The 27,725-nt window shown below is 49.0% G+C and overlaps 1 protein-coding gene and 1 long non-coding RNA gene across 2 annotated transcripts in view; one reads left to right on the top strand and one right to left on the bottom strand.

Annotated features, from left to right (window-relative positions):
- The window catches only part of LOC137436928 (neurexin-1), a 1,559,617-nt gene that overhangs the window by 9,907 nt on the left and 1,521,985 nt on the right, over window positions 1-27,725 (bottom strand). The gene's annotated exons all lie outside the window — the stretch shown is intronic.
- The window catches only part of LOC144894345 (uncharacterized), a 46,571-nt gene continuing 30,962 nt past the window's right edge, over window positions 12,117-27,725 (top strand). Inside the window, exons 1-2 of the long non-coding RNA XR_013625041.1 lie at window positions 12,117-12,168; window positions 15,403-15,485. This is a non-coding gene — a long non-coding RNA (uncharacterized LOC144894345). The remainder of the gene's footprint in view (window positions 12,169-15,402; window positions 15,486-27,725) is intronic.

Raw genomic sequence — 27,725 nt, forward strand, 5'->3', positions numbered from 1 at the left:
CAGTTCTCTTGAACAAGCCCGCGGCATGGAGACAGCCAATCAATCTCGCAGGAATGGCCCACAGATCCCACTCATCCAGGATGGTGTACCTCCGCCTTCACAAAATCAGGGCCACGACAGGGTTAGCGAGAGAGGAAGAGAGAGAGAGAGCTAGAGAATGAGAGAGCGAGGAAGGGGGGGAGGGGGAGAGCAGGGAGAAAGGGGAAGAGGGGGAGAGAGGGAGAGAGCGAGGGGAAGAGGGGGAGAGAGAGAGAGAGAGACCGAGGGAGGGGAGAGAGAGAGAGAGAGACCGAGGGAGGGGGGAGCGGGGGAAGAGGGGGAGAGGGGAAGAGGGGAAGAGGGTAGAGAGGGAGGGGAAGAGGAGGAGAGAGGGGGGGGAGAGAGGGGGAGAGGAGAGAGGGAGAGAGCGAGGGGAAGAGAGGGAGAGAGTGAGGGGAATAGGGGAAGAGGAGGAGAGAGGGAGAGGAGAGGGAGAAAGCGAGAGGGAGAGAGCGAGGGGAAGATGGGAAGAGGAGGAGAGAGGGAGAGAGTGAGGAGGAGAGAGGGAGAGAGCGAGGGGAAGAGGAGGAGAGAGGGAGAGAGCGAGGGGAAGAGGAGAAGAGGGAGGGAGAGAGAGAGAGAGAGAGAGAGAGAGAGAGAGATGGAGATGGAGACGGAGACGGAGACAGAAAGCGACGGTCCATGGGGACTTGATCGGCACTCTGACCATGACCGCGTTGCCCTGACAAATCCGGGCAGCAGGGAAGAATGGGGAAGATTTGGCCCCCGATTTGTGTTGGGGGGGGGGGGGGGGTTACAACCACCCCAAAGAGGCGTCCCCAATCATTGTTATTTAATGTGTTAAATAAGGCGGTGTAAAAATGGTGCATCAACGGTGGTAAACTTCCAATAATTGTTTTTTTCTGCGGCCTTTAAGGCAGAGCCTTTAAAACCTTTAATTTATTTCAATTGAATTATATACTTGTTGGCACTTCTAAAATTCTCCAGTTTAGCAGTGCTTGGCCAAAATATTACGCGATTTTATGCCATATTGACCAATCAAATTTGCCGCTTGCACCCTTGGCGTTGGGGAATATCAACATTCAGACAAAATGGCGGCTCGTATGTCGTATAAATTGTGCTCGGAGACTGCATGAGGTAAGGTGTTCTATGAATGCTAGTTTTCTCTGCTTTTTCAGTTGGCCGAGGATTACGCCCCGTGATGAGCCATACGTAAAAGTTCTGACTTTTGGATAAAAAGGTGTAACTACGGGGGAGACAATTGATATAAACAAATTGTTATGATGTAGCGGTTACCGCTGGATGCACACAATCGCCTTGCACCGGCCAGAACACGGCCAGACGCGCCTCTCCCGGGCATGCCCGGACTCACTGTTCCCGGGCACGCCCGAACCTCCCGGGCATGCCCGCTCTCGCCTTTCCAGGGCTCGCCCAGAGCGTCCGGGCATGCCCGCTATCGTCTTTCCAGGGCTCGCCCAGAGCGTCCGGGCATGCCCGCTATCGCCTTTCCAGGGCTCACCCAGAGCGTCCGGGCATGCCCGCTCTCGCCTTTCCAGTGCTCGTCCAGAGCGCCCGGGCACGCCCAGCCTCGACTTGCCAGGCCGCAGCCAAACACGCCCGGGCAGGTCCAGCCTCGCCTTTCCAAGGCTCGCCCTTGACACCCGGGCATGACCGGTATAGCTTTTGCCGGGCAAACTTCCCGACATAAATGTGTATATATATTGCTGCCCGATAAACGGGCTTTTGTCAGAATACCTGAGCTGTTTTGTTTCAATTAAGCAACTCGGACGAATTCCGTCTTTGGTCGCGTCAATTCTTTCGACTCGCGTTGGAGCGCAGCTCCTTCACTGGTGACCTACCGACATGGACACGGCAGTGACTCTTAAACTGCCTACCTTCTGGGAGGCTCACGCGGCTGCTTGGTTCGCCCAGGCAGACTCCCAGTTCGCCCTGCGAGGCATCACCGCGGACGACACCCGCTTCCACCACGTCGTGGCAGCGCTCGGTTCCGCCACCGCGGCCGGCGCCCTGAGCCTCCTCGAGCACCCGCCGGCTGCCGACAAGTATGACGCGCTGAAGACGCTCCTCCTCGACGCTTTCGCCCTCTCACCGGCGGCACGCGCACGGCGCCTGCTCGACCTGCCCGAGCTTGGCGACACGCGCCCGTCCGAGCGCATGGACTATATGCTCTCGTTGCTCGGTGAGCACTCTCCGGATTTTCTGTTCCGCGAGTTGTTCCTTCGCCAGCTGCCTCACCCGGTACGCCTCGCCCTGGCTGGCACGTCGATCACCGATCCCCGCGCCCTCGCCAGGGAAGCCGATAAGATCTCCTCGGCGGGCCAACACATCGGCGCGGCTACCTGGAGCCTGCCGCCGTCCGAGGCGACGCCCACGACGCCCGAGCACCCTGCGCGGTTGGAGGCCGAACTGCCGGTGAAACTGGCGGCCGCCACGCCGCACCGACCGCTTCCGACACGACGGCCGGGGCCTCCACCTGACCAGGCGTGGTGTTATTACCACGCCAGGTTCGGACACAAGGCTCAGACGTGCCGACCCCCGTGCACTTTCGGCAAGTCGGGAAACGGCCGGGCCGGCGTTCATTCCCAGCCATGAGCGCCGGCCACTCGGGCAACTTGCTTTTTATTCGGGACAAAGCGTCCGGGCGGCGTTTCCTTTGTGACACCGGTGCCCAACTAGCGTCATACCCGCCTCCGAGCAGGACAGGCGGGACGCCGTTTGCGGCCCCTCTTTGGTCGCTGCTAATGGCTCGGCCATACGCACTTTCGGCCCGCGCAACATCACCCTCTGCTTCGGCAGCCAGCGCTTTCAGTGGACCTTTGTGACCGCCTGCGTCCCCATGGCTTTGCTGGGCGCCGACTTCCTCTGCGCGCACGGGCTGCTGGTCGATGTCAAACGTCATCGCCTTGTCAACGCCGAGACCTTCAGCTCCCTGGCGTGCACGATGAGCAGCTCCGCGCCGACCGAACTGGCGTGCGCCCTCCCGACGGCGAACGAGTTCGCTCGCCTGCTCGCGGAATTCCCGGCCCTCACACGGCCGACGTTTTCGGCCGTCGCAGTGCGGCATGGGATCGAGCACCACATACCCACTACGGGCCCGCCGGTCTACGCCAGGGCCCGCCGCCTCGACCCGGCCAAGCTCGCCGTGGCAAAGGCCGAGTTCGACGCGTTGGAGCACCTCGGCATCGTGCGGCGCTCCAATAGCGCGTGGGCCTCACCACTGCACATCGTGCCAAAGCCGGGGGGCGGATGGCACCCGTGTGGCGACTACCGCCGCCTCAACGACGCTACCACCCCCGACAGGTACCCGATCCCGCACATCCAGGACTTTTCCGCCCGTTTGGCGGGACGGGTCATATTTTCCAAAATTGACCTGATACGGGGATACCACCAGGTACCTGTCCGGGCGGCCGACGTCCCGAAGACGGCCGTCATCACGCCGTTCGGCCTGTTCGAATTTTTGAGGATGCCGTTTGGCCTCAAGAACGCGGCCCAGGCGTTTCGGCGCTTAATGGACGGCGTGCTGCGCGACCTGCCATTTCTTTTCGTCTATCTGGACGACATCCTCGTCGCCAGCACGTCCCGCGCCGAGCACCTCCTCCACCTCCGAACACTGTTCGGTCGCTTCAGCGAGCACGGCTTAATTGTCAACCCGGCCAAATGCCACTTCGGCACGACGACCGTTGACTTTTTGGGCCACCGCATCACCAAGACCGGGGCCGTGCCGCTGCCGACCAAGGTCGAGGCCATCACCACGTTCCCGCGTCCCCGTTCCATCAAGGCCCTACAAGAGTTCCTCGGCATGGTGAATTTTTATCACCGATTCGTGCCCCGCGCTGCTCAGCTCATGCGGCCCCTTTACGAGGCCCTCCGGGGCAAGCCGGCCAAGCATGACATCGTTTGGTCCGCGGCCATGGACGCGGCCTTCGCGAGCGCAAAACGGGCCCTCGCCGACGCAACGCTGCTGGCTCACCCGGTGCTCAACGCGCCCATCGCCCTCACTACGGACGCCTCCAACTACGCGGTGGGCGCCGTCCATGAACAATGGGTGGACGGGGTTTGGCAGCCACTCGCTTTTTTCAGCCGGCAGCTCCGGCCGAACGAGTTAAAATACAGCACGTTCGACCGCGAGCTGCTCTGTCTATTCCTGGCCGTTCGCCATTTCCGACACCTCCTGGAGGGCCGCCCGTTCATGGCTTTCGTCGACCACAAGCCGTTGGTCTACGCAATGGCCAAAGTCACGGAGCTGTGGTCGGCCCGCCAGCAGCGCCACCTCTCCGCATTGTCGGAATTCACCACGGACATCCGGCACGTCGCCGGCAAAGACAACGCTGTGGCCGACTGTCTTTCTCGGGCCAGCGTGAACGCGGTCCACCTCGGCGTGGACTTCGCGCTCATTGCGGCCGACCAGACCACCGACACCTCGGTGCAGGCCCTCCGGGCGGCGGACACGGGCCTCCGCCTGGCCGACATCCCCTTCGCGGGCACCGTCCTGCTCTGCGACGTCTCCCAGGGCCAGCCTCGCCCCATCGTGCCCGTTTCCTGGCAGCGCCGCATCTTCGCCTCCATCCACGGCCTTTCTCACCCGGGCCGGAAAGCTTCTCAGAAGCTGGTGTCGGCGCGTTTCGTCTGGCACGGCCTTCGACGGAACGTCCGCGACTGGGCCAATGCCTGCACGGCCTGCCAGCGGGCCAAGGTCCACCGCCACACCCAGGCCCCGCTGGCACCTTTCACCGTGCCTGCACGGCGTTTCGACCACGTCCACGTGGACCTGGTGGGTCCCTTGCCCCCATCGCGGGGGTTCACCCACGTGGCCGGAGGCCGTGCCCCTCACCTCCACCACCACCGCCGACGTGGCGCAGGCGTTCATCGCCACCTGGGTCGCGCGCTTCGGCGCACCGGCGGACATCTCGTCCGACCGCGGCCCACAGTTCACGTCCGAACTTTGGGGCGTGGTCGCCCGCTCGTTGGGGGTCACGCTGCACCGCACCACGGCCTACCACCCCCAAGCCAACGGGTTGTGCGAGCGGTTTCACCGCTCCATGAAGGCCGCACTCATGGCCGGCCTTCAGGACGACGGTTGGACCGACCGGCTGCCGTGGGTCCTTTTGGGCCTCCGCACGGCCCCCAAGGAGGACCTCGGGGCGTCCGCCGCCGAGCTCGTCTACGGCCAGCCGCTCCGCGTCCCGGGCGAGTTCGTGCCCGACGCTACCAGTCCCTGGTCCGCCGCACACCAGCGCTCGGACCTCCAGGAGGCCGCCCGCCGATTTGCCCTCGTGCCAACGTCCCGCCACGGTGGCCCCCAGTCCTATGTCCCCCCGGCGCTTCGCACAGCGGAGTACGTCTTTGTGCGTCATGACGCGCACCGGGGGCCACTCCGGCCGCCGTACGACGGGCCCTTCCGGGTCCTGCGACGGGGCGACAAGTCCTTTGTCGTCGACGTTGGCGGCCGGTCGGACCGGATCTCTGTGGACCGCCTCAAACCGGCGCACATGGACGTCGACCGACCACCACGGTTGGCCCTTCCTCCGCGGCGAGGCCGCCCCCCGTCCACAGTTCCCCCCGCTCGACCACCCACCACCACGTCGGACCCCTCCCCACGACCCTCCAGGGGTCGCTTCGGCCGGGTCATCCGGACCCCCCTTAAATTGACCCTGCCGGCGCAGGTCGATTCTGGAGGGGCTTGTGTAGCGGTTACCGCTGGATGCATACAATCGCCTTGCACCGGCCAGAACACGGCCAGACGCGCCTCTCCCGGGCATGCACGGACTCACTGTTCCCGGGCACGCCCGAACCTCCCGGGCACGTCCGGTCTCGTCTTTCCCGGGCATGCCCGCTCTCGCCTTTCCAGGGCTCGCCCAGAGCGTCCGGGCATGCCCGCTATCGCCTTTCCTGGGCTCGCCCAGAGCGTCTGGGCATGCCCGCTATCGCCTTTCCAGGACTCGCCCAGAGCGTCCGGGCATGCCCGCTATCGCCTTTCCAGGGCTCGCCCAGAGCGTCCGGGCATGCCCGCTCTCGCCTTTCCAGTGCTCGTCCAGAGCGCCCGGGCACGCCCAGCCTCGACTTGCCAGGCCGCAGCCAAACACGCCCGGGCAGGTCCAGACTCGCCTTTCCAAGGCTCGCCCTTGACACCCGGGCATGCCCGGTATAGCTTTTGCCGGGCAAACTTCCCCACATAAATGTGTATATATACACAAAGAATTAAGTTAAGCACCCCTACACAACGAATTAAGGTAAGCACCCCCTAATATATATTATTTGTGTATATGTATACATTGGCATATATTCTAAGGTATGTGAGATCAAATAATGATTGGTATGACATTAGCAATTATCCATTGATGAAATTGAGTGATCAAAGTGAAAAAAAGTGATTGGTTGAGTCAGTGATCCGATCACGTGGGTCCTACACACGTTATTGACGCAAAGATCGCTAGAGGTCTTCTCAGAACAATGACTGTACGTTAGAAAACATAAACGTCATCCACACTGTCCGTGATGGACCTATAGCTCCATACTTAAATTGAGGTGAAAATATGCCTAAAATTCCCAAAAAATTTCACCTTAAATTATTCAGAATAAAATATTGAAAACGGCATGATTGTTATGTTTTTATGTGACCATAATATCACTTCTCCAGAAAATATAGCAATATCATGGGTATATTACACTGTTTTGACGACAACAAACTTGTAATGTGCGAGGTTGTACAAAAACGGGGGGGGTGCTTAACTTAATTCTTTGTGTATATGTTGCTGCCCGATAAACGGGCTTTTGTCAGAATACCTGAGCTGTTTTGTTTCAATAAAGCAACTCGGACGAATTCCGTCTTTGGTCGCGTCAATTCTTTCGACTCGCGTTGGAGCGCAGCTCCTTCAATGATATATATCGGCTACACACATATTGTTAAATACAAACTCTATAATGAGTAGTGAATTGGAAAAAAAATCCTTTATTAAAATACTCTTCGAACTTGGCTCAGGTAAGACTGATCTAAGCAGAGTCTATAAAGACAACAGAGAAAAAATCCTTAAAGCTGGGTCTATTTATGTATCAACATGAGGTGGAGATATTACAGTCCCAATGCAGCAAATGTGTCATTTTGAGCTGTTAATACATGCAATGCCACTTTGGAAACAAAAAAAATACAATAAACCCGAGCTAGTGCACCAATGAGAGCTTGGTAGATCGAGATTCAGTATTTAAACGAGACCGTTTGGTGTGTGTGTGTGTAGTGAGCAGATGAAAAGTGTGACATACTTACATAAATACACTCCCAAGAGGTTTGCGTGAATTGCAAAGAGAAGGCAACACGTAAAGGGATTAGAGGTACCAAAATCAATTTGCACCATGTAAATCAGCTACCAGGCAAAGAGGAACATATTACACAGGAAAGGAAGGCTTTTAAAAACAGTGAGAAAGAATTCGATTCCAGGCATCAAGGTAAATGCTCCTAATCGTTGAATGCAGTCCACATCCAAAAAGAAAGCACCTGCGGCTAAATGAAGAATGTAATTAAAGTGCAGATCTTTAACGAATTTTACATTTTCTGGTTTATCTTTGAATTTGGCGTCCATTTTGATTTTTCCCCCTTGCGGACAAATTTTGATGAGCTCCGATGTACCCACAATGGGGATGATGCATTTATTTTGGCGTAAAGTGATGTAGGCATGGTGACGCCAACCCAGTAAAACACCATGGAGTCTAAAAATTCTTTTTTGGGGGGGAAAGAATTTCTTTGAAATTTTTATTAAAATTTTTGGGACTTCTCAAAACCCGGCTATGACCATTGTCACAAATTATATTGTGTGATGATTAAAAAAAAGTTAACTCGTGCTCCAGGTCTCTGATGTTTTATAATAAATAATTGCCATGGCGCCAAATATTTCATAACCAAACCTGGGCGCCTCTGTCGATGAATGCAAATTTGCAATCAAGGTTGATCATATTGTAGAAGCCATTTTTTCCACATCAACATCAGTATTCTTTCATTTCTCCTTCACTCAAATCCAAGCAGGTGCCTCCGTCCCAGCCGCCACCCACCTGATTTTCCTGCCATGCCGACTGATCATTTAACAATCGCTTTTCGGATGGGCAAAATGAAGCATCTGCTTTGGCAGCTCGATGGCATTGCAAGTTTTGATTAGTCTTTGGTGCCATCTATTATGTTGACATGTGGTGAGTGAGCTGTGGGAATTGAAAATATTAATGGGACAAGGAAGGGGAGTACGGATGAAAGGACAAGGAGCCTCGAGACTGCAATAAGGACGAGGAAGATGAAGAACGGGCATGCTGTTATATTTGAAAAAGTTTCGGGGAAAGCACAACCAGGATTTAAAAACAATATTCCCAACATGCATCTGCATATTTGGCCCCACATTGCAAAAGCAGAATATGATTATTTTAGAATCGTAACTCATAAATACGTCATATAATGCTGTGTTGAGGGCCCTTAGGTCTATGGACGTGACAATGATGTACATCGCTGCGTCTGTCAGAAATTGGTTTAAGGGAAAGAACATTGAAAATTTGCACTGCCCAGTCCAGCGCTCAGACGTAAATCCAATCAAACCACGATGGGATGTCTTTGAAGTTCCTGAGGGTCAGAGTCGATGCACCAAGATGTGGGATTTTGCCTCCATATTGGAGAGCTTGCAGAGTCTGCTCGATTTGCTCATTGACTTTGTCCCTTCCCTTGATCTCACCACTGCAGGGACACTTCAGGCTTCCCTAACCCTTCTGGCAGAAATCTCAGATAACCCCCCATCCAAAAGCATAATCTTTTTTACTCCCATTAACCTTTCCTGCAAACCCACCCCTTTCCAAATTTACAGTTCTTCCCTCCTAAAATGTTGCTTCTGTATCCATCTTTTCCACCCCATGCATTCCCCTCATCCTTTTATTTGCCCAATTCTCCCTCTATTTTGTCCCTCAACTCCTCTGTTGGTGTTTTTCCCTCTCTTTCTAATGTTCCATCCTGATCCGTTCTATGTTCCTGGTCCTCCATGAGCCTCCACTTTATATACGATAAATGAATGAACCAATGATGAATTGTTTGCACCTCAGCGAGGGTGAGTATGGAGCAAGGGCTGAGGAGGATAAAAAAAACAAGACCGAAAGTCTAACAGCGGCGTCGCCGGGCTTGTAAAATATTATAAACCACAAACACATATTATTAGCTTTTTAAACAGTCGCTAATGCTGTTTATAACATTAAACAAAGAAATTTGGATGAATCCCGACATCCATGAGGTAAGTTTTACTTACAGAACTGAGGGAAGATCTACTGTAATCTAGATTATACCCCACAAGGGTTGGGTACATACTGTATTGTTGGAAGAGACGTAACAGTGATGCTTTCGATATTTGATGGTCATTTTAACAATCGGGTTGTTTGTGTTTCACACTGAATGAAAAACGTAAAAGGTAGAGCATGGCGATTGTGATATAAGACAGGTTCGACGATATGTTCGACATGAACGGCATATAAATCAAAATGGCGGTGTGTGTGGAGAGTCAGCCGCCGTACCGCCGTAATGACATCAGATGTAATCACATCACCCTGTCATGTGACCAGATCCTCAGCTCTGATTGGAATACGTTTGAGGGGACATACATACATACATACAGATGGACAAACACTGTTCTAGACAGCTTTGCCCTTTGGGCTACGCCATAAAAACATGCAAAATGCAATACAAAGCTTGTCCCATGTCTGCTTTTGTAATCAGAACCTGAACGAGGGTCACTTTTTGCCTTGTCATTGTGAGAACCTTTTCTGAAGCTTCTGAACAGAACTGAACAGAACCATTTCTCTTTGTACACAACCCCTCGAGGTAGCTGGCCAGCTGTCTTAGCGAGCTGCTCGAGTATGAAAATGTTCCTTTGAAATCTGGAACTTAGGGAGAGCGAGGACTCAACTGAATGAAAATCTCACACTGAATGAGTAATCGTCTGAATGTCACTTTCCCATGTGGGGCAACGACCGAGTCTGTTATACCGAGAAGTGGATGATGTCCCACAACTATTACCACCACATGGCGCTCCACCGGGGTGTTCGGTGAGACACAGGCATGCAAGGATCACACACACTTTTTTGGGATGCTCACCCTCACCAAGACTGAGATTCTCCTTTGCTTCCGTAAATAGAATGATGCAGCGACTTCAACTAACCTAGCGCAAGGACAAAGGCCGAGAAGAAAAGGTTCCCGAAGTGTGTCTTACAGGTCTTCTGCGTTGAATGAAATGGTCAATTGCATACTTATGTGAACCAGCTCCTGAACCATCTGGAATATTTACAAATCTGTACGTTGTGGTCTCCAAGAAATTGTTTATTTTTTGCAATCCTGGAATTCCTTTGGCAGGTGAACGGTACGCAGTCATCGTTTGAGGGATTGAGGGCCATGAAGTAAAATTGGTGATCTCGACTGTGGGGAAGGTCAACTGCTCGGATTTATTCATCATGGTCAAAGGTCCTTACGACCTCGGGAATATAGCACATGGCTGAGAAGGACAATTCAGTTCCGATGTGATGTACACAGATTGAAGATGGTATTGTTACCTCCATCACTAAAGATGGACTGAGGCTGCTTTCACCCCTGTCTGTTTGTGAGCAGGATATTTTAAAAAGTTATGGAGGGATTCGGACGAAACTTGGTGGACATGTTGTGTGTGTGACAAGGACAACTAGATTCTATTTTGGTGAAGATCCGCTTACGATCATTTTTGTTTTAATGCCTGATTTTGTCCTTCCTAATAAGATATTTGCTTCTGCCTGTTGAAGGGGCCAGTATTCCAAAGGGAGGGGGGATGGCGGTTTTGCATCCCCCCCCACACACATCGGGGGGGGGGGGGTGGGGGGGGGTGGATGCAAAATAAATAAATAAAAATAAACGCACCCACATAGTTTTGGTATAACATGTCCACAACATTTTGAAATATGCAATATATAGTTTTAAGCCCCATCTCTCAATAGTGAAAAATCACGTTGAAAATTAAAAAAATTATTATTTCCAGATCACAGATTCTGATCTTCACCAAAATCGAATCAATTTATCTTTGTCTTGCACACCCAACCTGTCCACCAAGGTTTGGCCAAATCCATCCATAACCTTTTGAGATATCCTGCTCACAGTCAGACACAGACACACACACACACACACACACACACACACACGGACACACACATGCACACACATGGACACACGCACACACACACATGGACACACGCACACATACACACACGCACACATACACACATGGACACACACACACATGGACACACACTGACACACACACACACTGACACACACACACACACATGGATACAAACACACACTTGGATACACACATACACATACACACACACACTGACACACACACACACACACTGACACACGCACACATACACACACGCACACATACACACATGGACACACACACACATGGACACCCACACACATGGACACCCACACAACACTGACACACACTGACACACACACACACACATGGATACAAACACACACTTGGATACACACATACACATACATATACATACACACACACACACACACACACACACACACACACACACACACACACACACACACACTGACACACACAGACAGACACACACACACATGGATACACACACACACATGGATACAGACACACTGACACACTTTTCAATAGTCTCGCAACCCCTTCAGGTCAAGACTAATAAACACTCTTCCATGACCAGTCGCTCTTCTGAATTCGTGACGAATCCTTTTTCCTGCTCTTTCATCATCAGGACCCAATAAAAGCATCCCACGAGTATTTATATGAAAGCAAAAGGTTTTAGGTTTGCACCATGAGTTGGTTCTTAAAAGAGCTATTTATATTCCTCATACCGGTACTTTAAAAATAGCTCCAAAAGCAAAAGAAAAAGAATGAAACAGGCCTTGATATTTGGAGCAGCATGCCGACACTTCCGCCCATCTACAGGAAGACGTAACTGGAACAAATGGGATGCAGAGTTGTTAAAAACGGCACACCCCATTGGCTGGTTATTGTGGGGGTGCTGATTGGTTGTTCCTTGTGTGTTGCTGATTGGCCGGTGTGGTTTTGCTTATCGTGCTTCATTGTCCTCGACGTGCTGCTACCTATGTTGGTAGGTGCTGCTTGTTAATGAGATAAGAGTTCGATATCGCCAATAGGTAGAGCCCGTTTTCTTGGGATAAATGTGATGTGAATGTAATCCCATGTATCACAAAGATTGTTTCACTTCACAAAACATATTGTTTGTTTCTCTGTGAGTCTCAATGAGGATGTAAAATCCAACGAAATAAACGAACAAAATGACATTTTATAACACGTAGTTGTGGTGACATCCGCCTCCGAAGGTGGGTGGAGGTTTTGCTTTCATCCGGCTGTTTGTTTGTCTGTTTGTGAACAAGATATCTCAAAAAGTTATGGGTGGATTTGGACGAAACTTGGTGGACATGCTGGGTGTGTGACCAGACCAAATGGATTCCATTTTGGTGAAGTTCTGAATATGGATTCGGATACGAGAATTATTTAATTTTTGAAGTGATTCTTCACCATTGAGAGATTGGGTGAAAAGCGATACATAATATATTTTATAAAGTTGTGGACGAGTTATGAATAAACTTGGTGGAAGAGTTGGTGAGGTGACAAGAACAAGCCGAATAGATTTTGGTTCAGGTCCGAATCCAAATTCGGCCTATCAATGCGATAGAAACCATAAACTGTTCCGCCTGGCGGAGGCATGCGCTTTACAGAGTGTCCTTCTAGTTGTTGCTGTTATTGTGGCTGTGGTTGTTGTTTATGCGCTACTCTGTGTACTATTACAGAAAAATTATACATTTTTCTATTGTTTCGAGAAGTATTACTATATGTAATTTTGTGTGCTCCTTCTATGTAAGTCACACTTTATTCTAAAGGATTTCTGCTGTCACATAATAAACAAGTACAAAAAGTTTTAATTAAAACAAAAGCCGCGTCGATGTTACACAATGCCTAGATGCAGCTGTGCCTATAACGTCGATGTTATAGGCACAGGACATTCCTATTGATTCGATTACTTGATGTTATTTTTGTGCAAAGTGAAAATATATCTCGGCAATTTCCCGTGTGTGGCGACGAATTTTTAATAGATCTCGGCATTTTCCCGTCTGTTATTTCAGGCGGTGTATGACTGACCATGCCGCGATTTAAAAAATATATATCTCGGCAATTTCCCGTGTGTGGCGACACGTGAACGAAGCTATGCTCCTCTCTCCACATTATTGTGACGACGTATAAATTAAATATTTCATCGTGACGATTGTCATCAAATGGACGAATTTTTAATATATCTCGGCATTTTCCCGTCTGTTATTTCGGGCGGTGTATGACTGACCATGCCGCGATTTAAACAAAATATATATATCTCGGCATTTTCCCGTCTCTTATTTCGGGCGGTGTATGACTGACCATGCCGCGATTTAAAAAAAAAATATCTCAATGGACTTGAAGTTACAGGCCTTTGAGAATTCATTTCGTTCTATAAAGGGCAACTTTCATCGGATTTTCTTCCCGTTTTTTTTCAACCGAGTCTAAAACTATGTTAGCGACTGTGAAAAATGAAATAAAAAACCACCTTTAGAGGCCATTTTTCCCCGCAAGCGGGGGTTGGCCTTTTTCGGGAACCGTGGTTGTTGTTGTTTTTCGGTCCCCTTTTTGAAGCAATGTTTTACGGCCGGATGCCCTTCCTGACGCCAACCCTTTTTGCCGCCTTTAACGACAAACAGGGAATTACCAGTGAACTGGTCCTCAATTAGCCGACCTTGGAAGGATGACAGGCTGAGTCAACCCCCCTGGCGTTAATTCAGCGATCGACCGGGATTCGAACCCAGGATCCTAGGATCCTAAGCTGGCACCCTAGCCGCTAGCCCAACACCAGGGTTAAAATGAAAATGAAATGACTGTGAAAAATGAAATGATATATCGAATTTGATTTGAAAGAAAACTGTGTGAGAGAGGAAGACACCACGGGCCTACAAAACAGGCCTCAAAGCTATGTGAGTTAATAAAATGTTGGATATTTGTTTATATGAAGCCTCTCCCACAATGGGTGGAGCTATGGTTCCCAGAATGGGTGGAGCTTTGAGGTTTTGTCTTCTCTGCAAGAACAACATGGAACAAGAAGAAGAAGAAGAACAAGAACAACAGCAGAGGGCACTCTATGAGCAGCATCTGCGACGCGGCTAATAAAAATTGGTGCCGTTGGAACCACTACATTAATCTGCAAATCCTGTTATAATATTGTTTTTAGCCGCATCGCAGACGCTGCTCATAGAGTGCCCTCTGCTGTTGTTGTTGTTGTTGTTCTTCTTGTTCTTCTTGTTCTTGCAGAGAAGACAAAACCTCAAAGCTCCACCCATTCTGGGAGAGCCTCCATATAAACAAATATCCACCATTTTATTAACTCGCATAGCTTTGAGGCCTGTTTTGTAGGCCCGTGGTGTCTTCCTCTCTCACACAGTTTTATTTCAAATCAAATTCGATATATCATTTCATTTTTCACAGTCGCTAACATAGTTTAAGACTCGGTTGAAAAAAAACGGGAAGAAAATCCGATGAAAGTTGCTCTTTATAGAACGAAATGAATTCTCAAAGGCCTGTAACTTCAAGTCCATTGAGATATTTTTTTTTTAAATCGCGGCATGGTCAGTCATACACCGCCCGAAATAAGAGATGGGAAAATGCCGAGATATATATATATTTTGTTTAAATCGCGGCATGGTCAGTCATACACCGCCCGAAGTAACAGACGGGAAAATGCCGAGATATATTAAAAATTCGTCCATTTGATGACAATCGTCACGATGAAATATTTAATTTATACGTCGTCACAATAATGTGGAGAGAGGAGCATAGCTTCGTTCACGTGTTGCCACACACGGGAAATTGCCGAGATATATATTTTTAAAATCGCGGCATGGTCAGTCATACACCGCCTGAAATAACAGATGGGAAAATGCCGAGATATATTAAAAATTCGTCGCCACACACGGGAAATTGCCGAGATATATTTTCACTTTGCACAAAAATAACATCAAGTAATCGAATCAATAGAAATGTCCTGTGCCTATAACATCGACGTTATAGGCACAGCTGCATCTAGGCATTGTGTAACATCGACGCGGCTTTTGTTTTAATTAAAACTTTTTGTACTTGTTTTTATGATGAAATGGTCATGATGTTTTACAAGTTTTGAAATTTTTGTTCGAAGTATATTGATTATTACCTTTCCAACGGTACTATTTTAATGATTCTATGACAGCAAGGTCCCTTTGGAATAAAGCGTGAAACACACATTGACGGATGCTGCTCCTTTCAGTAATAGAAGATGCCAGGAACTTGAATGGGACGATGGAAGAGCTGGAATTTCGGGTGGATGACGATGGGAACGACATATTTGCTGTAAGTGAGACATCGTTTCGTGAACAATTCAACTGGAGGACGGAAGTTAAAGGCTACATGGTTTATCAGTGTGATAAGAAAGAGAAAAATGGAGGAGCACGGCAATGTGGGTGGAAAGATAGCGTTGTATTGAGAGAAAGGTATGATATTACAGATGGGAATAATGTAGAGGACTCTCTATGGACAGAGAATAGTAAGATACTTGAAAGATGCTTTTATAAGGCCGCTGGTGTGCAGGAAGAGCAGGAAAGAGGGCTACATGAAGAATTCAGAGAGTCATGTGATATCGAAAGAGTATTGATGATGGGGGAGAGTAATCTGCCATAGATATATTGGGTCCATGAACAGGGGAAAGGCAGAGCGGATGAGGATTTTCTATCTCGTGCAAGATTCCTTTTAAGCCGAGTTTGACGAAAAGCCCATGAGGGGAAGTGCAGTGTTAGATCTCTTTTTAAGTAGTTATCCAAATATGGTGGTGGAGGTGGAAGTGGAAGACCATTTGGGTCCAAGTGACCACAACGTAGAAAGTGCCACTCGAAGGTTGAGAGGTGAAGTTCGGGATGGTTGTGTAAGGCTGTTGGATTTTAGAGGGAAAACTTTCAGGGTATGACAAGTTGTTTTGGATCTTCATAAATTGGGTAAGGTTGGGTAAATTGGGTAAATTTATTGGGTAAATTGTAAATTGGGAAATAAATTGGGTAAGGTACCCCCACCCCCCCAGAATTTCCATGTTTTAAACGTTTCCCAGTGTGTACCCTGGATTAGAATAGGTACACCGTATCCCTGTGTGTCGGAAGAGACGACTAAGAGGGTTGGCGTCAGGAAGGGCATCCGGCCATAAAAACATTGCCTCAAAAAGAGAACCATGACAATTACAACTACATATGGGCAGGGTACAGCCCGAAGTGGAGATCGGTTTCTGAGGTTTGGGACATGGAATGTAGGGACAATGACAGGGAGATCAGGAGAAGTGGTGGAAGTATTGGTCAGAAGAAGAGTGGACATATGTTGTGTGCAAGAGACGAGATGGAAGGGAAGTGGTGTGAGAATGGTGAAGGGCAGGCAGGGACAGAAATACAAGTTTGTGTGGCAAGGGTGCCTGGAGGGCGTGAATGGTGTTGGTGTGCTGTTTTCTGAGGAGTTTGTAGACAGTGTGGTGAGTGTGACTAGAGTGAGTGATAGGTTGATGATGGTGAAAATGATGATTGGAAAGCTCTTGGTGAACGTCATCTCGGGATATGCTCTGCAGGTTGGTCGGAGCGATGAAGAGAAGGACAGGTTCTGGTGTGCGATAGAGAAGCTGATGGAAAACGTGAAAGATGAGCAAGTTGTTGTGGTAGGAGGAGACCTAAATGGACATGTGGGAAGGAGTATGGATGGTTTTGAGGGAGTTCATGGGGGTTACGGATATGGTGTGAGAAATGGAGAAGGTGAAAGGATTTTGGAGTTTGCTGATGGAGCTGATTTGTTGATTTGTAATACTCAGTTCCAGAAAGAGGATAATAAGCTTGTTACATACACGTCAGGTGTCGACGACAACCGTTGACTACCTGATGTTGCGTAGGTGAGATAGCGGGCACCTCCGGGACACAAAGGTGATCCCGGGGGAGGAGGCTGTTTCACAGCACCACTTGGTTGTCTGCGACATAAGGGTGAAAGGTGCGAGGAGAGCTCGGCGGGTGAAGTACCAACCGAGAATGAAGGTGTGGAGGTTGAAAGAGGTGACAGTAAGGGAGGCATTAAAAGAGAGGCTGAGTAGGGTAGAGGATGATGTGGTTGAGCTTGAAAGTGGTTGGATGTCAATGAAAGCTAGTCTGTTGGGAGCCGTTGGTGAGGTATGTGGATGGACAAAAGGACCACCGAGGCACTCGGAAACATGGTGGTGGGATGATGAAGTTGGAAAGAGGATTGACGAGAAGAGGAAGAAGTTCAAGGAGTGGCAGAAGGCGAAGGGTACGGGAGCAGAAACAGCAGAGCATGAAAGATATGAGGCAGCCAAGAAGGCTGAAAAGAAAGAGGTAGCAAAGGCGCAGGAGGCATGTAGGAAAATGTTCGGAGAACGCTTGGATTCGGAAGAGGGTCAGAGAGCAGTATTCAGGATTGCAAAGCAGATAGCGAAAGAGAGGTGTGATGTGATGGGGGTGAGTTGCTTGAAGGATGAAGTGGGACAAATCGTTGTGGACCCAGATGGAATTAAAGGAAGATGGAAAAGATATATGGAAATGCTGTTGAATACAGAGAATGAATGGGATGGCAACATAGAGAGTAACCCAGTTTTAGGACCGGCAGAGAAGATAACTGAGAATGAAGTTGAGGAAGCGATAAAAGCAATCGAGAGTAGAAAAGTGGGAGGGCCGACAGGAGTTGTGGGAGATATGTTGAAGGCAGCAGGAAGTTGGGGTGTGAAGAGAATGACAGAGATCTGTAATCTGGTGGTGAAAGAAGGCCGCATTCCAGTGGATTGGGAACTGAGTACCCTCGTCCCTCTATACAAGGGGAAAGGTGACCCTCTGGAGTGTGGCTCGTACCGAGCGATAAAGTTATTGGAGCATGGAATGAAGGTATTGGAAAGGGTGTTGGAGAGGAGGATAAGGAAGAAAGTGAAGACCGACGAAATGCAGTTTGGATTTATGCCAGGAAGAGGAACGACAGATGTGCTTTTCATTGTGAGGCAGTTGCAGGAGAAGTACATGGAGAAGAGGAAGAAGTTGTTTCTTGGGTTTGTTGATCTGGAGAAAGCATTCGATAGGGTTCCATGCAAAGTATTGACATGGGCATTGAGGAAGTTAGGAGTGGAAGAATGGTTGATCAGAGTAGTGATGGCAATGTACAAAAGAGCACTCACAGCTGTAAGGACGAAAGACGGGAACAGTGGTGAGTTTGAGGTGAAGGTGGGAGTGCATCAGGGGTCGGTACTAAGTCCACTACTATTTGTTGCTGTGATGGAGGTGCTGGCTCAGAACGTAAAGGAGGGTTTACCGTGGGAGTTGTTGTATGCAGATGATCTGGTGTTGATTGCGGAAAGTATGGATGGACTGAAGGAAAAGATGAACAAGTGGAAGGAATGTATGGAGACAAAAGGTCTGAAGGTGAATATCGGAAAGACGAAGGTGATGGCAAGTGGTAAAGCATGTGGTGAGGTGGAAAGAACTGGGAAGTGGCCCTGAGCTGTGTGCAGGAAGGGTGTCGGAGTGCACTCCATTCAATGTACAATGTGCGCTGAGTGGGTTCATCAAAAATGTAGTGGTCTGAGAGGGTCATTAACCAGTGTGGCAGCTACATTCAAATGTAAGGTGTGCACAGAGGGAGCTGCAGATGGAGGAAATGTTGAGTTGGATCTTGGAGACGGCGTAAAGCTGGAAGGTGTGAAAACATTTTGCTACCTCGGAGACATGCTGAATGGAGAATGTGGATCAGACTCGGCAACGGTTGCTAGAGTGAGATGTGCATGGAAGAAGTTTCGGGAACTGAGTGGCGTGCTGATGAGGAGGGGAGTGTCGTTGAAGCTGAAGGGAAAGGTGTATGCTGCATGTGTGAGAAGTGTTATGATTTATGGGAGCGACACATGGGTAATGAACGTAGAGCAGTAACGAAGGCTGGAAAGGGTGGAAATGCGAATGGTTCGATGGATGTGCGGAGTATCGTTGAGAGAGAGGAAGACAAATGATGAATTGCGAAAGATGATGGGAATAGAGCCTGTGATTGATGCTGTGAAGAGGAACAGGTTGAGATGGTTTGGTCATGTGTTGAGGAAGGATGAAAGTGACTGGTTGAGAAGAGTGATGGAAATGAATGTAGAAGGAAGTAGAGGACGGGGAAGACCGAGAAAGACTTGGTTAAAGATCGTGGAAGAAGAAATGCGGGCAAGGGGGTTAACAAGGAGAGATGCAGAAAATAGGGCAAAATGGAGAAGATTGTCATGGGGACCGCAAGGCTAACCCCCGCTCTAGCAGGGAAAATGGCCTTAAAATGCATGTTGTTGTTGTTGTTGTATAAATTGGGTAAGGTTATTGAGTGGGTGGTCTTTTTTATATATTTTATTTTTTTGTATAGAAGATCGAGTCTCGTGTAAGAGCTAACATCAATCACAAAAAAAAAAACTGGCACACAAAACATACAATAAAGGGAGCAGGAGACAAGATGGGGAGAGAGAGGGAAGCACACAAGTACAACAGCAGAGAACAGGGACATCGGAAGATCTGTGGGAGGGAGAGGGCTTGGGGGAGGAGGCATGGGAAGGCGTGGGGGGGGGGGGGGCATGGGGTGGAAGAGAAAGGTATCAAACACATGGACACTGCTCGAACTTCCAGGAAAGAAAGAAGTCGGGATTTCAAAACAAAGTGGATCTGCGGTGAATTAATGGGGTAGAAAAGATCAAGGTTTTGGATGGGGGAAGACAAGAGATGGTGGTGAACAGCTGTTTTAAAGATCTGGTGGGAGGGGTGGGATTGAAGAGAGTGAGGGAGTTTGTTCCAGAGGCGGGAGAAAAGAGGAATGAAAGAGTGAAGGTGAGCAGAGAGTCTTGATTTTGGCAATTTCACCAGAAGAGGGTTACTGGCAGATCTTGTGTGTCCTGTAGGAATATTTGGGGGACAGAGCCCAGAGAGAGCTGGGGGAGCAAGGCCGGAGAGGAGTCAGTAGAAGACAGAAAGACCACCTACTTGCCTGCGGTAAAATGCTTCGGTGAAATGGACAACCTTCAATGAGGAAATGTGCAGGGTGCAGAAAAGTTATATTCCCATAAGGTAAAGAGGAAGAAAAAATCAGGAAAGTCAAGATACTTTCATAGATTGGCCAAAAGATTGCCAGATGCAGTTTAACACAAGGATGGGATTCTTGGGATGGGATGGATTCTTGGGATGTAAGGTTATTGGGATGGGTAAGAATAATGAAATAAGGATTGTATAATGCAATGATCAGTCTTGGAGTGTGTCACACAGGAGAAGGAACTAGGGCTCGTAATAGATACGGGGTCGGCGTAAACAGACAGCACCGTGCCAGGAAGCTGTGGGTAAAGCAAAGAGGGTGTTAGGTTCAATTTGTTGGGGGATTAATTAAAAATCAAAAGAGGTTGTGTTAACACTGTATAGGAATTTATTGAAGCCACATCAACAATATTGTGTACAATCTTGTTCACCATATGTAAGGAAGGACTTAGCTGACATTGAAATAGAAGACGATATGGATACAAGATTGATTCCGGGCCTAGACTAAGCTACGAGGAGTGGCAGAAGGAAAAATGGCTTTATACATCAAAAAGGAGGTGATTATGAGGGGTTTCCTCCGTCCTTCCACCCCAGTCCATCCTCCTTCCAACTTTCCAGTTTTCCCTCCTGAGAGTTCCCTTCTGCATCCTTCTTTTCCACCCTATGCATCCTCTCCTGCTCCCCATTCCTCTCCACACACATTGTTTGTCCAATTCTCTTTGTCTTGGCCTTCGGCTCTGCTGTTCCTTTTTTCCTGATGCATCCTGATCCATTCAGTGTTCTAATGCTAGCTCTTCTACGACCCTCGACTATGGAAACAAACAACAATAAAAACATGGGTATTTCAGTCAGAGAGTAGTTCATGCATGGATTGGTCTCCCTAGAAAAGTAGTGGCAGCAGATATATATTGGAATTAAATAGGTACCCAGATGCATTGGAAATAAGGGGGAAAAGGGATATTGGCAGGACTTGTGGTTCTCTTGTGTGTGGCTGAGTGATGGTTTCTGGGATTGATGTAGTGCAGGCATGACAGGCCCAATGGCCTCCTCTTGTGCCACTGATGCAATTCCCCCTTGTAGGGTGTGTGCCACTGATGTAATGTCCCCTTGTAGGGTGTGTGTGCCACTGATGCAATGTCCCCTTGTAGGGTGTGTGCCACTGATGCAATTCCCCCTTGTAGGGTGTGTGCCACTGATGCCATTCCCCCTTGTAGGGTGTGTGCCACTGATGTAATGTCCCCTTGTAGGGTGTGTGTGCCACTGATGCAATGCCCCCTTGTAGGGTGTGTGTGCCACTGATGCAATGCCCCCTTGTAGGGTGTGTGTGCCACTGATGCCATTTCCCCTTGTAGGATGTGTGCCATTGATGCAATTTGCCCTTGTAGGGTGTGTGCCACTGATGCAATGCCCCCTTGTAGGGTGTGTGCCATTGATGCAATTTGCCCTTGTTGGATGTGTGCCACTGATGCAATGCCCCCTTGTAGGGTGTGTGCCACTGATGCAATTCCCCCTTGTAGGGTGTGTGCTACTGATGCAATGCCCCCTTGTAGGGTGTGGGTGCCACTGATGCAATGCCCCCTTGTAGGGTGTGTGCCACTGATGCAATGCCCCCTTGTAGGGTGTGTGTGCCACTGATGTAATTCCCCCTAGTAGGGTGTGTGCCACTGATGCAATGCCCCCTTGTAGGGTGTGTGCCACTGATGCAATGCCCCCTTGTAGGGTGTGTGTCACTGATGCAATGCCCCCTTGTAGGGTGTGGGTGCCACTGATGCAATGCCCCCTTGTAGGGTGTGTGCCACTGATGCAATGCCCCCTTGTAGGGTGTGTGTGCCACTGATGTAATTCCCCCTAGTAGGGTGTGTGCCACTGATGCAATGCCCCCTTGTAGGGTGTGTGCCACTGATGCAATGCCCCCTTGTAGGGTGTGTGCGCCACTGATGTAATTCCTCCTTGTAGGGTGTGTGCCACTGATGTAATGCCCCCTTGTAGGGTGTGTGCCACTGATGCAATGCCCCCTTGTAGGGTGTGTGTGCCACTGATGTAATTCCCCCTAGTAGGGTGTGTGCCACTGATGCAATGCCCCCTTGTAGGGTGTGTGCCTCTGATGTAATGCCCCCTTGTATGGTGTGTGTGCCACTGATGTAATTCCCCCTTGTAGGGTGTGTGCCACTGATGTAATTCCCCCTTGTAGGGTGTGTGCCACTGATGTAATGCCCCTTTGTAGGTTAGGGCGTGAATTTGGAATTTGTTTACGGAGACAGCAATAGCTCACCGACCCTTGGCAAAGGATACCATAATATGGGATCCTTAACGTGCACCAACTAATGCTGGCAGACCGGATGCCCAGTTTAACATCCATCCGAGGGACGGCACAAAGATTGATGCCTCATTCTGCCCGTGACTCTCCGACAGAATGAATTGACTACATGTTTCATATTTACATCTCCATTAAACCAAACTTCTCCTTTGCCTCATCCCTACTTATCTCCACCTCACACACACCTTTGTCTGCACTCGCTCAGCACTGATCACCACAGTGTGAAGTAGAAATTCAGAATTTATCCATAATAGTACCAACAGTGAAAATACATCTCAGAAAATACTGAGGGATTTATAGAATATTGCAATGTAAAATCCCAAATCGAATCTATCTATTACTTTAGTTCTCAATTTTTTTAATTATTATTTTGAAATGCAATAAAAGCAAACTGGCAGTGGATGGAAGTATCAATGAAAGCAAAGCACAAGGCAACCATTATGGTTTGATTAATCTTCCATTATTGCCTCTGATTGCCTGTCTCACCATATTATAAAGTTGTATATTAACACCAAACTGGGTCAGAGAGAGAGAGAGACAGAGACAGAGACAGAGACAGAGAGAGAGAGAGAGAGAAAGAGAGAAAAAGAATAAAAGACCTTTGCGCATGCGCACGATTGGAGGTCACGTCTTTTCGAAGCTGTCCATGCGCTCACGCTTTCGAAGTTAAGTAATTTTTCACAATTGTGTTTTTTGTCGAAACTGTATCTATCATTCGGTGTGTGTACCTACAGTGTGTCTTTAGTAAGATTCTCGGTGTTAATTTTTCATACATGTATACAAAATCGTCGGTTAATTAGTGTCGCATATTTTGAGGCCTAGTAGGCTACCGTGTCCGACCTTGAGGCTTTGTTTTTCTCTCAGCGGTCCGTCGATTGCACTGCAATTACTTTCATTTTCTGTTTTTGTCCCAGTCTTTCACACCATACTCCCTTGTTTAAAATCTCAACTTTAAAAATATATATATATATTTTTTTTCCTTCTCTGTTCTTATTCGTTTATTCGTTGTTCTTATTTGTTCGTTCGTTCTTCGATCACGTGTTTCACCCCCATTTCCATTTCCCCAGATAGTTTTCACTGCTCAATTTTAAAATGTTTAAACTTTCCCCTGAAGAACTGTATTCTGTCGTATATTATAACACCTTTTTCTTCTTCTTCTATAAAAGGATGCTTTCGACTTGCTCACCAAATCTATTCATTCCAAAAAAAAATTCCATCTCTTACAGTTCCTCTTTTCTACATTCCCGAAACTCTCCAGCACTCCACCCATCCTTCAGCGTCCTCAAACGTATTTTTGACTCGAAGGTCACAAGAAACTCATTTTGCAATAAATGTTTGTTTCCCATTAATCGTACACTTTCTAAAATCCAATCTCACCCTCCCCTCCAAATCTTCCCCATCACCCCTTCCCTCCAAAACCTCCCCATCACCCCTCCCCTCCAAAACTTCCCCATCACCCCTCCCCTCCAAATCTACCCCCTTGCCCCTCCCCTCCAAATCTTCCCCATCACCCATCTCTTTCAAATATTCCCCCTTGCCCCTCCCCTCCAAATCTTCCCCATTACCCCTTCCCTCCAAAACTTCCCCATCACCCCTCCCCTCCAAAACTTCCCCATCACCCCTCCTCTCCAAATCTACCCCCTTTCCCCTCCCCTCCAAATCTTCCCCATCACCCATCTCTTTCAAATTTTCCCCCCTGCCCCTCCCCTCCAAATCTTCCCCATCACCCATCCCTTTCAAATCTCCCCCCTTGCCCCTTCCCTCCTAAACTCCCCCCACACCCCTCCCCTACGAGACTCTCCCTCGCTCCTCCCCACCTAGACTCCCCTCTCACCCCTCCTCCTCAAAGCGTCCTCCCCGCTTCTTCCCCCTTCCAACTTTCACCTTAATCTCCCCCAACCTTCTGCCTCGCTCTTCCCCCTCCTCAAATAACACCTCACTGTGCGTCACCCATCAAACCATCAAAACCATCAAACCTTTTGTCCGCCCCATTCTTCCCTTTCTCCAAGCTATTCTGAAATCTCTGACACACATTCAGCAGCTCTCCCTACCACTTCCTCCTCTTCCACATCTTACCCTACCCCTCCCCCCCCCTGTTCTGTATCCGATGCTCCCCCTTCCTCTTCATTAACGGTATGGACCTCAAACATCCGGGGCCTTCGCTCAAACTTGACTGATCTCTCCAAACAGGTTGCTTCTGACAAACCAGACGTGATCTGCTTAACAGAAACTTTCCTCCTTCATGATGTCTCTGATTCCTTGCTATCTCTTCCAGGTTACTCCCTCCTCCGGTATGATAGACCTGAGCCTCGTCCTGGAGGTGGGCTTGCTATCTTTATAAAAAAACTCTTCCTCACTCGCCCTGCACTGCCCTCTCTCCACCTCACCCCCAGGAATACCTTTGGTACGGCTTCCCCATCGCTCCCACCTTTTGTTCATATGTGTGTTGTACCGTCCACCAAACAGTGATGACTCCATCTACATCTCGCTGTCTGATTATATGGACCAACTTCTATCTACCCATCCCAACTCTCTCTTCCTCATATGTGGCGATTTCAATTGTCACCATGCCAGTTGGCTGGGTGTGGGTACCTCTCTCACCAGCCATGGCTCTTCAGGAAAGGACTTCTGCGACTCACTGGGACTGACACAATCTGTCAATTTCCAGACCCGAATCTCAGTCAACGGAGCATCTTCTCTTCTGGACTTGGTTATGATTAACTTCCCTGAAAATGTCTGCTGCTCTTCTTCTGCTCCAATCGGCTCATCTGATCATGTGCTTGTTAAAGTGGACATCTCTCTGACCATTCTCAGAGAGCCTCCTCAGCGTCGACGAGTCTGGCATTTCACTCAGGCCAACTGGCACGGTCTTCAAGCAGCCATCAATCATCTGGACTGGTCTCCCATCTCTACTGCCTCTGACATCAACTCAGCCTGGGAATTCTTACAAAGTAAATTGCTCTCTCTCATGCACAGATTTATCCCATCTCGTCTTCAGTTGTCATACCCTTCCTCCCGTCCATGGTACACGGAATCTTGTGGTGAGGCTGTTGCCCAGAAACAACTTGCTTTAGTCTCCTGGAAAGCAAATCCAACAGAAGGAAATCTCATTTCCTTTCACAAAGCCCGAAACAAGTGTGTGTCCACCCTCAGGAGACCCAGGAAACAATATATCTCCGTTCTCAAGACCGAACTCTCTTATCTGTCTCCCTCTTCCAAATCCTGGTGGCGTCTGGTCAAATCTGTTTCTGGTGTTTGTTCCCCCTCCATCCCCTCCCTCACCTCAAATGGCTACACGGCTGACTCCGCACGTGAAAAAGCTGAATGCCTCAACTCTGTGTTTGCCTCTAAATCTTGTATTCCAAACCCATCCCTCTCTGTACCCACCATACCCAGTCATACCCAGCTGCTCCTGGACTCTGTGTCCTTTCCTCCTGACAAGGTGGAAAAGTTTCTGTCAACCCTCGACTCTGATTCTGCAACTGGACCTGACGGCATCAGCCCACGGGTCCTAAAATCCTGTTCTTCCGCTCTTTCACTCCCTCTCTCTGTTCTCTTCACCCTCTCTTTTGCTCAAGGTCATCTGCCATCTGCTTGGAAATCAGCCGACATCACCGCTTTGCACAAAAAAGGTGCAAAAACAGATCCTAGCAACTACAGACCAATCAACCTTCGCCCAATTATCAGCAAAGTCATGGAATCCGTCATTGCTTCGGATATGAAATCTTTCCTCTTCTCCAATGGCTTGATCTCTGATCATCAATTTGGTTTCAGACCAGGTCACTCTACTCTGGACTTGCTGCTTCTGCTTTCTCAACAATGGATGGAGGTCCTCAATGCCAAACAGGAAATTAGAGCTGTGTCCCTTGACATATCACGTGCCTTCGATACGGTCTGGCACCCCGCTCTGCTCACCAAACACTCCTCCTTTGGTATCCATGGAAATCTCCACGCATGGCTGGCGGACTTCCTTTCTTGTCGAAGTCAACGTGTGGCCCTGAATGTGTTTCTCTCATCTCCTCTTCCTGTTCAGGCTGGAGTTCCCCAAGGCAGTGTTCTGGGCTCTGTGCTTTTTCTGGTCTTCATCAATGATCTCTCTGACTCTCTTGAAAATCCTCTCTATCTCTTTGCTGATGACTCTACTCTCTGTCGTTCCATTCCTCAGCCCTCAGATCGGCAGTCTGCAGCCTCCTCACTCTTTGCAGACCTGGACAAAATCACAGACTGGGCAAACAAGTGGAACATCTCTTTCAATCCTGACAAATCTCACGCTCTTACGATGTCTCTCCGAAAAGACCGAATGGAGAACCCTCCCATCCACTTTCTGAATAATCCTCTCCAAGAAGTTCTGTCACTCATCTTTTGGGTCTCACTATCTGCCATGATCTTTCCTGTGAAAACCACATTTCAAATCTGGCCTCCAAAGCCAGTCACCGACTGGGCATCCTCCGTCGTGCGAAGTCCTTCCTTGGCACACCTGAGCTCCTCACCACATACAAGGCTTTCATCCGCAGCTCAATGGAATACTGCTCTCCCCTCTGGGCTGGTGCTCCTGCCTCACACCTAGCTCGTCTTCACGCTGTTGAAACCAAAGCGTTGAGAATCACTGGAATCTCCCGCGATGAAGCTAACTCCAAGGGCCTTTCACTCACTCACCGCAGGCAGGTTGGTGGTCTTTCCGTCTTCTACCGACTCCTCTCTGGCCTTGTCCCCCAAGCTCTCTCTGGGCTCTGTCCCCCAAATATTCCTACAGGTCGCACAAGATCTGCCTGCAACCCTCTTATGGTTAAACTGCCAAAATCAAGACTCTCTGCTCACCTTCACTCCTTCATTCCTCTTTTCTCCCGCCTCTGGAACAAACTCCCTCACTCTCTTCAATCCCACTTCACCCTCCAGGTCTTTAAAACAGCTGTTCACCACCATCTCTTATCTTCCCCCATCCAAAACCTTGATCTTTTCTACCCCCGCTAATTTAACCCCAAATCCACTTTTTTGAAATACCAACTTCTGTCCTGGAAGTCCTTGGTGTCCTTGTGTTTTATACTTCTCCCACCCCCCCCCCCCTTCCCACGCCTCCTCCCCCCAAGCCCTCTCCCTCCCACACATCTCCCTGCTCTCAAATGTTGTGTTTGTGTACTTCCACTTCTCTCCCCATCTTGTATTCCGCTCCCTCTTTTTATATACAGACTTGGCATTTAATATGGAATATTTTTTTTA

This window comes from Myxine glutinosa, chromosome 11 (assembly GCF_964187855.1).
Source record: "Myxine glutinosa chromosome 11, kmMyxGlut1.1, whole genome shotgun sequence".
NCBI classification, from domain to species: domain Eukaryota; kingdom Metazoa; phylum Chordata; class Myxini; order Myxiniformes; family Myxinidae; genus Myxine; species Myxine glutinosa.